Source organism: Epinephelus fuscoguttatus, linkage group LG1, assembly GCF_011397635.1.
Source record: "Epinephelus fuscoguttatus linkage group LG1, E.fuscoguttatus.final_Chr_v1".
Taxonomy (NCBI): domain Eukaryota; kingdom Metazoa; phylum Chordata; class Actinopteri; order Perciformes; family Serranidae; genus Epinephelus; species Epinephelus fuscoguttatus.
In genome coordinates, this window is record NC_064752.1 from 8917525 (window position 1) to 8927068 (window position 9544).

Sequence of the window (9544 nt, forward strand, 5' to 3'; positions counted from 1 at the left end):
TCTGCACAACATTTTATGGCAATCCAACTGATAATGATTGAGATATTTCAGTGTGGACAAAGCTGGTGGGCTCACAGACATCTTTAATCTCACAGTTGCAGCTTCATGTTTGGGACACAACAGACAAAAGCTCTGTTCACGCACAACACCTGAGACATTCTGTGGTTCACTCAGGTCCTCCACAAACAGCAACCCTAGAAGGCACATTATTATGTTCCCAAACTGCTTTGTTATTTATATTGCTGTGGTAATGTATTTGCCACCTTCATTCAAATTCTGTGTAGGCTTCATAAGGAGGACTTTGACACTAGAACCCTGGGTTAATGAAAACGTACCTCTTTCCACACCGATCCAGGAAATGGTACAACCGCATTTTCAGTGCGGTTCTTGGCATCAGTGTGGTCAATGCCCACATCATTTACAGCCAGTGTAGTCCTGGTTCATACAAACCACTGAAGGCCTTCAATCAGGACGTTGTAACCGGCTTGCTTGAGGGCTACTCTAAGAAGGAAGGCAGAAAAGGAGGAAGGCCTTCAGTGGAAAGGGGAGAAATGCCGCAGAGGCTCACTGAGCGCCACTGGCTCCGCAATACTGATGATCGTCCAGATTGTGTGGTTTGTTCAGATCGCACCCGTCCTAAAGGCTGTCGCCAGACACAGTTCAGGTGCAGTCAGTGTGGAGCTGGTCTGTGTGCTGTGCCTTGCAATGAGAGATACCACACCGAAAAACTACAAACAATGCCATCTTGATAGATAGACTGACATGCTTCTGTGCTACTTAGCTGATGGGCTACTAGAAAACTACATTTTATCACTGCCCGTTTTACCTTTTACTGATTCCTGTTCCTTTATTTTGGGGATGAGATAACAAAAACGAAAAAAGACAACGACAAACAAAAATCTACTGGGTAAATATGTTCAAAATTTAGTCTAGTGACACCGCCTAGTGACATCACAATATGCAAATTAGATGAGTACATTTGCTCCCATCAAAAACTTTTGGTCACAATGAATATTTTTCTCATTAACAGTAAGACTTTATCTCTCACCACTTTCAAACTACAGCCTTTTGAAATCTTGAAATGAAAATTGAATATTTTCCTGAATTAACTCCGGCACCTAAAGGGTTAAGTCCGTAATCAGCCCATTAAAGGTCTATTACAACCTGGAAATCCAGATGCTCTGCCCCTAGCAAATTCGAATTTGCTCTGCATGGGGATCTGGCCCCGATGAGCAGAGCCCGATGAATCGCCATCGGACCAATCAGATCAGTCTATCTCACAGAGGCGGGCTGCGCAGTAGGAGTCTAAAAGTAAACAGCCAAGATGGCAGCTGCTGAAGGACCGCGTCCATTCAATTTAGCTTTGGAAGAAACGCTAAGCCAACTACTCTTTTTCCTTGAGAGAGGAACAGAAGACTGCCCTAGAAGCCTTCATTTCCAGGAAGGACGTTTTTGCCGTTTTGCCGATAGGATACGGCAAAAGCATTATCTATCAGTTAGCCCCACTGGTCGCCAAACAAATGGGGCTTACTGCAATGATTACGTCACCTTGTTTTTTGCTCTGATTGGCTATCGTGCTATCCAATTGCGTTCAGCGGCATTTATATGCCTCAGTTAGTGCTGCCCTTGGGTAGGAAGGGTGTATCGGCGAGGGCCAGATTCAAAATCTTTCTAGACTTGAGTCTGGATTTCCAGGATAGGTCTATTAGGCTCATGCCCACCTTCAGTAACTTGTAGACAGGTGCAGAGGAAACTGTACATAGGTGAAGAGAAGAGAATTTCCACACACTGTCCTTTTACTTGCAATAAACTTTATTTAAATACACAAAGTTCCGGTCCGTAGACCTCGAAGGTTGTAAGATAACACTTTTTTTATCCTGAGCTAAACTGTCGTGCAGCAGCTGCAAAACAAAGTTGGAAAGAGTGAAAATATATAGAGGGCAAATAAAACATAAAAATATAACGAGTGAAACTTGAACATTACCTAAAATCATTTGACATTAAGATACAGTTGTCATATATAATGCAAGGTTTTTGTTGTTCTTGTGACATTACGCACACACAAAGAAATTCAAGAATGTCAGTCATCAGTTCAAAGCTGGTGATGTGTACAGATGGAGACTGTCTTTGTCTGCTGATGAAAATAACTCACAGTATCCTGATCAGTCAAAGTGACAGATTCTAAAATCACTTTAAAATTACTGAGTGAGGCAAGATGTTGAAAGTCTCTGACTGACATTTTTCCAAACGTCTTCTTTTGGCTGGTGTGTCTGATGACGGTCCTCTCGTCCTTTTTCCTGTCATATTCTTTGTTTTTTGTAATGCTGCTGCCTCAGTCTTCTTCTTCTTCTCTGCTCCTGCTGCCTCAGTCTTCTTCTTCTCTGCTCCTGCTGGCTTGGCCTTCACCTTCTTCTTCTTCTTCTTCTTCTTCTCTGCTCCTGCCACCTCAATCTTCTTCCTCTTCTCTGCTCCTGCTGGCTTGGCCTTCGTCTTCTTCTGTGCTCCTGCTGACTCAGATTTCTTCTTCTTCTGTAGTGCTGCTGGCGTTGTCTTCTTCTTTTCTGCTCCTGTCAGTTCAGCCTTTGTGATCTTCTCTGCTCCTGCTGGTTTCGCCCTCCTCTTCTTCTGTGCTCCTGTTTGTGTTAAATTTAAATCAACAAGGAGGACTGTTTTTAAGATATACTTGAAAAAATGATCCTTTAAACACCTAAACATGTACAGTATGTTGCCTTGCTCTTCTCCTTGTGACTGTTATTGTTACTTTGGAAAAGCAAAATCACTGCTGTAAACTACTGATGCATTGCAGTGCACTAGTTTGACATGCTGAAAACCATTAAAAATGAACAATTAAAGATGGGAATATGGTTGAATTGTGGTCAGAATGTGAGATTTATGGTGCATTAAACCCTTTGATTTAATAAGTCTACTCCTATATAAAACAGTACAAGGTGAAAGCAAAACAAAATGTGTCTCTGATGTCAGTAAACAAATGACAGCCTACCTTTCTTCTGAGTTTGTCTTTTGATGGATGTTGTCTTTGTTGTTCGGGGCAGAGCCATCAGCCCTTGTGCCGGTGCTTTGGTCCTCAGCTCCACCTCCACAGGGTAGTGGTCACTGATACTCAGAGTCTGGGAAACCAAATAAAGTTCAAATAGTGACACATCCACTTTAAAATAGAGTAAAACTATCCGTGATGAAGAGGTTTGAATATGTGCTGATCAACACAAACATGAGTCTCACTTGTTCATCCGTCAGGTTGAACTCTTTCTGGAAGTTGAAGGGCTTGGCTGACCCGGGGACGACGGCGTCAAGCATGGTCTTTCTGTACACAACGATCCTGTTGGCAGGACATGCATCACAATCTTATAAAACAAATAAACAAGACAAAAATCAACTTAGATAACAGCCCTGAGATGTGAGCTACCTGTCGTAGGTGTGGTCATTACAGTTGCTAGTCGTCGTGTCGACATCATCCTTTATCAGCCAGTGATAAGGAGAAGAGGAGATGCGGATCTTCTTCTTCTTCCTCTTGGAGAGATAACGTCCATCTGCATTAAAATCCCCTAAAATCATAATTTTCTGCAAAAGAATAACAAAACAACCACAATTACGATGTAATTTTTTTTTTACTCTAACCCCACTGTGGATATCCAAAGATATAAAAATGAAGTTAGTTGGCTTACATATTCCTCACATGACATATGACTCATTAAAAGTCCATAAGTATTATCAGCAAAATGTTAGATCTGTAATTTAAACCTCTACAAATGGGAGCAAAAACAAGTGTATTTAAATTTTTGTTCAGTCTTTACTCTGTTATGTGCCTTTGGTAGTAAAGACATTATGGACAAACAAAACAGCCTTTGCATTTTTTTAATCACACCAGGCATAAGTAACATATCTGTAATTATTTAAATATGAAACAGTCATAAACTGATAAAAGGCTGAAGTGTCAGAGAGCAGAACAGTTAAAAATGTATGCAGTAAAGACAGAAAACATTTCTGTGTCATATTAACTAAAGTTTAACAGAAAATTATCATTAAAATTAATGTTAAAACAGTGTTTGCTGCAATGTTTTAAATACTTCTGTTGTCCATTAAAATTGTTTTCCAAATCGGATTTGAATATCGTAAAATGGTGTAACCATTGGCAAACCATTGGCTCATCTGTGTCAGGCAGTAAATTCAGAGTTGGGAAGTCAACAAACACCCTCACGTATATGATTTACTTGACACTCTCTAAAAGAGTCAAACAAGTGAACCTACATTAGTCCTCCACTTCTTCCTGACAGCATCGACTACGTCATGCAGCTCGTCCAGCTCCTTCAAAGAGTCCTTTGGTTTGGTGTGGACCGGGATCAGAACCAGATCTTTCACCTCTGTAATACACCGGTCCAGACAGTTCAAACATATTTTTTTAAAAAATACAATGCTTATAGAAACATAACACATACTTGTAGATGGACACCTGAAGCGCAGGATGAAGGGCTCTCTGGCGAAGGCGTCCACATCTCCAACCTGATTATCTTCATACTGGTGACATGCTTTCAGTTTCACATCATCCTCTCTGAGACACACACACACATACACGAGGCAGGATATAAGCACAAGCATATGTTGTAGGACACTGATGTGTTTTGTGCATGTTACATGAATCCATGCACTCTTTCTGAGTCTGTGTGCTACCACGAACTGTATGTAAATCCCACACATTGGAATCATAATTTGGGAGTGACAGTGCACCTGAGCTCTCCTACCTGTAGAAACAAACAAAGCGCTCCTTGTAGGTGTCTCGTCCCAGTCAGGAGCTGGCGGTCATGGAGTAGGGACGGTTTTTGTTGGAGCTGAATAAAACAGATAAACATGAAAGTTAAATTACGTGAAGTGTGTGTTTCAGATATGTAATAATTCAGTTTGGGTTTTGTCCCGTCAGCATCTCTGTGAGGATATATTTAGGCACAGCTTACTAGCCGTCCCTCACCCAACCACTCGCTCACTGTTTGGTTCATTTAACCATGACCATGATCTTTGTCATGTCAAGCACCTGAATACTTTCTGTCACCTAAATCTGTACAGTAGGGATAAAAGATCAGAGAATGCTTGTAGAAGTCATTTTTGTTACACCCAGGCTGATATGGAGCCCACTAAGAAATAACTTGGTTATTCAAGAGTGACAGTTTGCAGTGAATTAAATACAAAAACAAAATCATATAGTTGTTCTTTTTCAGTATAACCTGGCCTTTTCCTCTCATGACACCATATTCCACAAGTGCACAACAAATACTGGAATCTCTTGGGCAGATTTTCAATTTTTCTTCAGAACTGTAAACTCTTGTCATTATAGTTTTCCACATGCATCAACACATGCAACTAACTGTCCAATAAACAGATTGGTTTACCATTTCATTTGCTAAACTCATCATGATTTTAATAATTTCATGTCTTATGTCGTAGTTCCAACTCACAAACGAAACTTTATACTACAGGTGAGGCTCTGAAAGTAAAGGCTAAACCATCAGAATGTCCTTTGTTACATCCAAACTGTTTTTTAATTAAGGGCTGTCGTCTGTAACGGATGTGATTGATGACCTTTATTTAAGCACAGAATAAACAGAAACTTGAGCCGACGAAGATATTGAATTAATAGTTCATTATTTGGGCTCAGAATTGGTGTGGTGTCTCCCAGATAGCCTCTGAGCTGCAGCAGGCAACTGACAAACAGGTGGGAACACTCGCTGAAACGTCATGGAAGGAAAACACCACACAGCCACAGGCAGACGTAAACCACAGACGCGGAGGCAGAACTCATGGTCGGGGACAGAAGGCTGGTGAGTTTACCAGGAAACAGATGAAGTAGACAGGTCAGAGGTAGGCAGGGTCAGTAACAGGAGACCAGGCAGGTAAGAAGTGCTGGAAAGTCTTGCATGAGGCTCAAAAACACTGTGGCACTGAGAGGAAGACAGCAGCTGCTTATATGCAGAGAGTGCTGATGAGAAGCAGCTGTGTGCACAGGTGAGTGGAGCTGTCTTGATGAGGGGGCGTGGCTGGCTGGCAAATTTACCAGGAGCAGGTGAGGGAGAGAAGGGGAGCAGAATGCAGGCTGTGACAGTTGTCAACATCAAACCTCCTTGTCTGCCATATTTATCTTACTGAAGGTCCAGTGTTTAAGATTTAAGGGGATTTAGTGGCGTCTAGCAGTGAGGATTGCAGATTGCAACCAGTTGAAACTTGTCCTGGTTAGAATTCCTTCAGTGTTCAGGAGGTTTTTACAGGGGGCTGAATTATCGGCAGAGGTCTCCTCCTCTCCAAAACAAACAGACCAGGCAATTTAAACCGGTAAAACACTGAATAAAGCAGTTTCAGGGTACAAATCAATGTTTCTCTGATGCCATTTGGCATGCCAGAGACAGGCTTTTAGCCCAGCACCTGCTGATCTGTGCTCATATTTTTTCTGTGATAACTTCAGATCCAGATGTTCATGACCCAGTGATTTAAAGCAGTATAAACACTGAATAAAACAGTTTCTCATCCGTCAGAATTGGTGTTTTTCCAATGTTGCTCATCGTGGAGGGGCTTCTAACGACTGTGGCTGACATGAAAATGCGATAAGACAAGTCTCCCTACCTAGAGCTAGTGTTTGCTTTGTTGGTTCTGAGCTACTGTAGAAACATGGCAGTGCAACATGGCGATCTCCGTAGACGAGGACCCTCCCTATGTAGATATAATGATTCTTATAATCAGGTGATCACACACTAAAGAAAACATATATTAAATTTCTGCCACTATATGTCACTAAATCCTTCACACTGAACCTTTGACAAATCAACTGCATGTTTAGGCTCTTCGCCCTTCATTATAGTATGAAGAGAAAATTAAATTGCAGAAAATGGAAGTATTCTACACATGCAAGAAAGAGCTTCTCCGTCCCCATGACATTATCTTTATAACAGGTTGCACAGTGCAGAGAACTCACCTGTTGTTGTTGAGCTCTTTAAGTAACTTCTGCATGGCCTTACCGCTCTTATCCATCACCTCCAGTATCACCACCACACTGTACTGAGACATGATCTGCAGGAAACACAGTCAACACAAGGTGTTGTGTAAATAACGTACTGTTATTATCAGTGGTGTATTGTCAATAAAGTCATTATAGTGGAGGACTTACCTTGGTGAGGTAGTGGACCACCGTCTTGTTTGTGACTTTTTTCCATCCCAGGTTTTTTGCATTGAAGGCTGCGATCTTCATTTTGACTCAAACTGTAGGTGTGAGAAGAAAAAAAAATCTTTCAGGTCCAGTTCTGTGTCGGGTTCAGAAGAGTTTTTAGTCACTGTGCAGTGGAGACAGAAGCTGTGGAGCTCGCTCTGAGGAACAATACTCAGAGGAAGGGATTGTGGGCTGGGTCTGAGTGACAACTAAGGTGAATACGACTCAGAAAACCCTGGATAGGCTAATTAACCTACCAGCAGAGTCTAATTCAATCTGCCCTAACACCCTCAACATCTCAGAGACTGTCTTCCTGGATAAGAGGTTCATTAATAACACACAGAGATCTGTTAATCAACGTTTAACAGTTTGTCTCAGCACAAAGGAACAGGAATGACAACATGATAAAACAAAACTATTAGGTTACACATTTTACTCTACAGATTAAACAAAATACACCAGGGAAGACAATAGGGAACTTGATACATAAAAAAGAAGAAATTGAGGTAAATGTAACGTGTGAAACCAAAAAATGAGCCCTCAAGAGAATGAAAATAGCTGCAGGGCAAAAACACTACAGTTGGTTTTGTTGAGACACGTCAGTTGACAGCCGGCTGTCTTCAGCGAAGCAGCTACATTATAATCTAGTGATCTTCGTCTCAACATGCAGCACAGAGGTGACTATAATTAAAAAGAGTCAAGAGTTCATAGTAAGTAAAAACGGCTGTGAGAAAAAATGTGTTTTATGATGAACCTGATATTCACACTGAGAGTATTATTCATGTGAAGTCATTTCCCTGCTTCCAGGCATTTTAAAAGACTTTACTTAGACTAAATGTTTCACTTCTGTGTGAAAAGATCACAGTTTATTAAATATCTTTTATGTATCTCAAAGAACTTTTGGTAAGAATGGGCTGAATAGCTTTGTATATTTCCTACTTTAAAAGACAGTACAGAAGTATGAACAACAAAATGTCTACATAAAGAAACAAAATTTACACTACTCACGCAGAACAGCACAACACAGAGGTTAGCATTATTGTATATGTTATATTTTATTATTATTATATGCATTAACATGTAAACAACATTTTAATGTTGCAGCAAGTTGAGCTGGTGCAAATTTTACCTTCTTTATTTTGATCTGTAAAAATGCATCATATTTTTTAAGATGGTAACATGTTATGTATGAAGTGTTTTAACCTGTAAAGTAACTACAGCTGTCAAATAAATGTTGAAGATTAAAAAAAACTATTTTCATCTGTAATATGATGGAGTTTTTTTTTTACCTCCAAACAAACACAATTTAAACATCTAGTGCTCCCACAAACTAAAATGCTTCATATATTACACATTAATAAATGCTCAGCTCCTCGTCCTGTCTCTGACAATGTACATTTCAAAATGTAAGTAGGTTGCTTCCTCAGTAATGTCAGCATATTGTCATTCATTTTGGAGTCTTTAAAATGAAAATGAATTAACTTCCTTAAAGTATTCATGCAAGAGCATCAGTTTTGGTGCTGTAGAGGAGTTCTCAGTCCAGAAAAGTGGGACAGTAAAACAAAGAGAAGAACAACTCACCGGTCTGGTTCAAATATGCAAAGTTGTGGCAACATCAGCAGACAGACGGAGACTGAGTTCTGCAGAATACAGAACTGTCAAACCTCTGAGACAGGAAGTGTCTAGCAGAGGCCACAAAGCCAGCTCACACACAGACACACACACACACAATGAACATACAGCAGATGCATGCAAACCATTACAAACCTACAGTCTATCTGTTATCTGGGCCAGTAAGTGTTTCCTGTCTGTGAGAAACAGACACCACAGAGCTCAGTCGACTGCCATATTAAAAATATGTTGTTTTTTTCTTTTTCTTTTTTTTTCTGAGAGTGAGATGAAAGATCAATAATAACCTCATGTCGGTGTGATTAGTGCAGAGCTGTGGTCTGGATTAGTGCAGAGCTGTGGTCTGGATGTTGTTAGTTGTTAACTTTAAAAATACACCTACCAACACCAATAAAGCTCCCTCTTTGAACTATGATTCAAGAGAAGGAACAAAGAAATAAAGTAAAAAAAAAAAAAAAAAAAGAAAAAGTAACATTATATGCTTAGTTAGACCCTATTTTAACAATGATATGGTAAAGTAACAAAAAAAGACGGATTAACAGACATGTGGGATAACTGTCAAATTAGTGACATTGCTCTTTAAAGGAACAATGAACTAACAACACTAAGACTGATTAACAGTTGTATGTAAGGAGTCATGCTGTAGCTTGCCCTCACACATTGCAAAGGCCATGTGGGAACCGCAATGAGCTCCTTTATGTACAAAATGTA

General features: G+C 40.2%; 1 pseudogene; it reads right to left on the minus strand.

The window, feature by feature from the left end:
- Window positions 1-1806: 1806 nt before the first annotated feature.
- Window positions 1807-8828, minus strand: LOC125890144 (deoxyribonuclease-1-like; annotated as a pseudogene).
- Window positions 8829-9544: the final 716 nt, after the last annotated feature.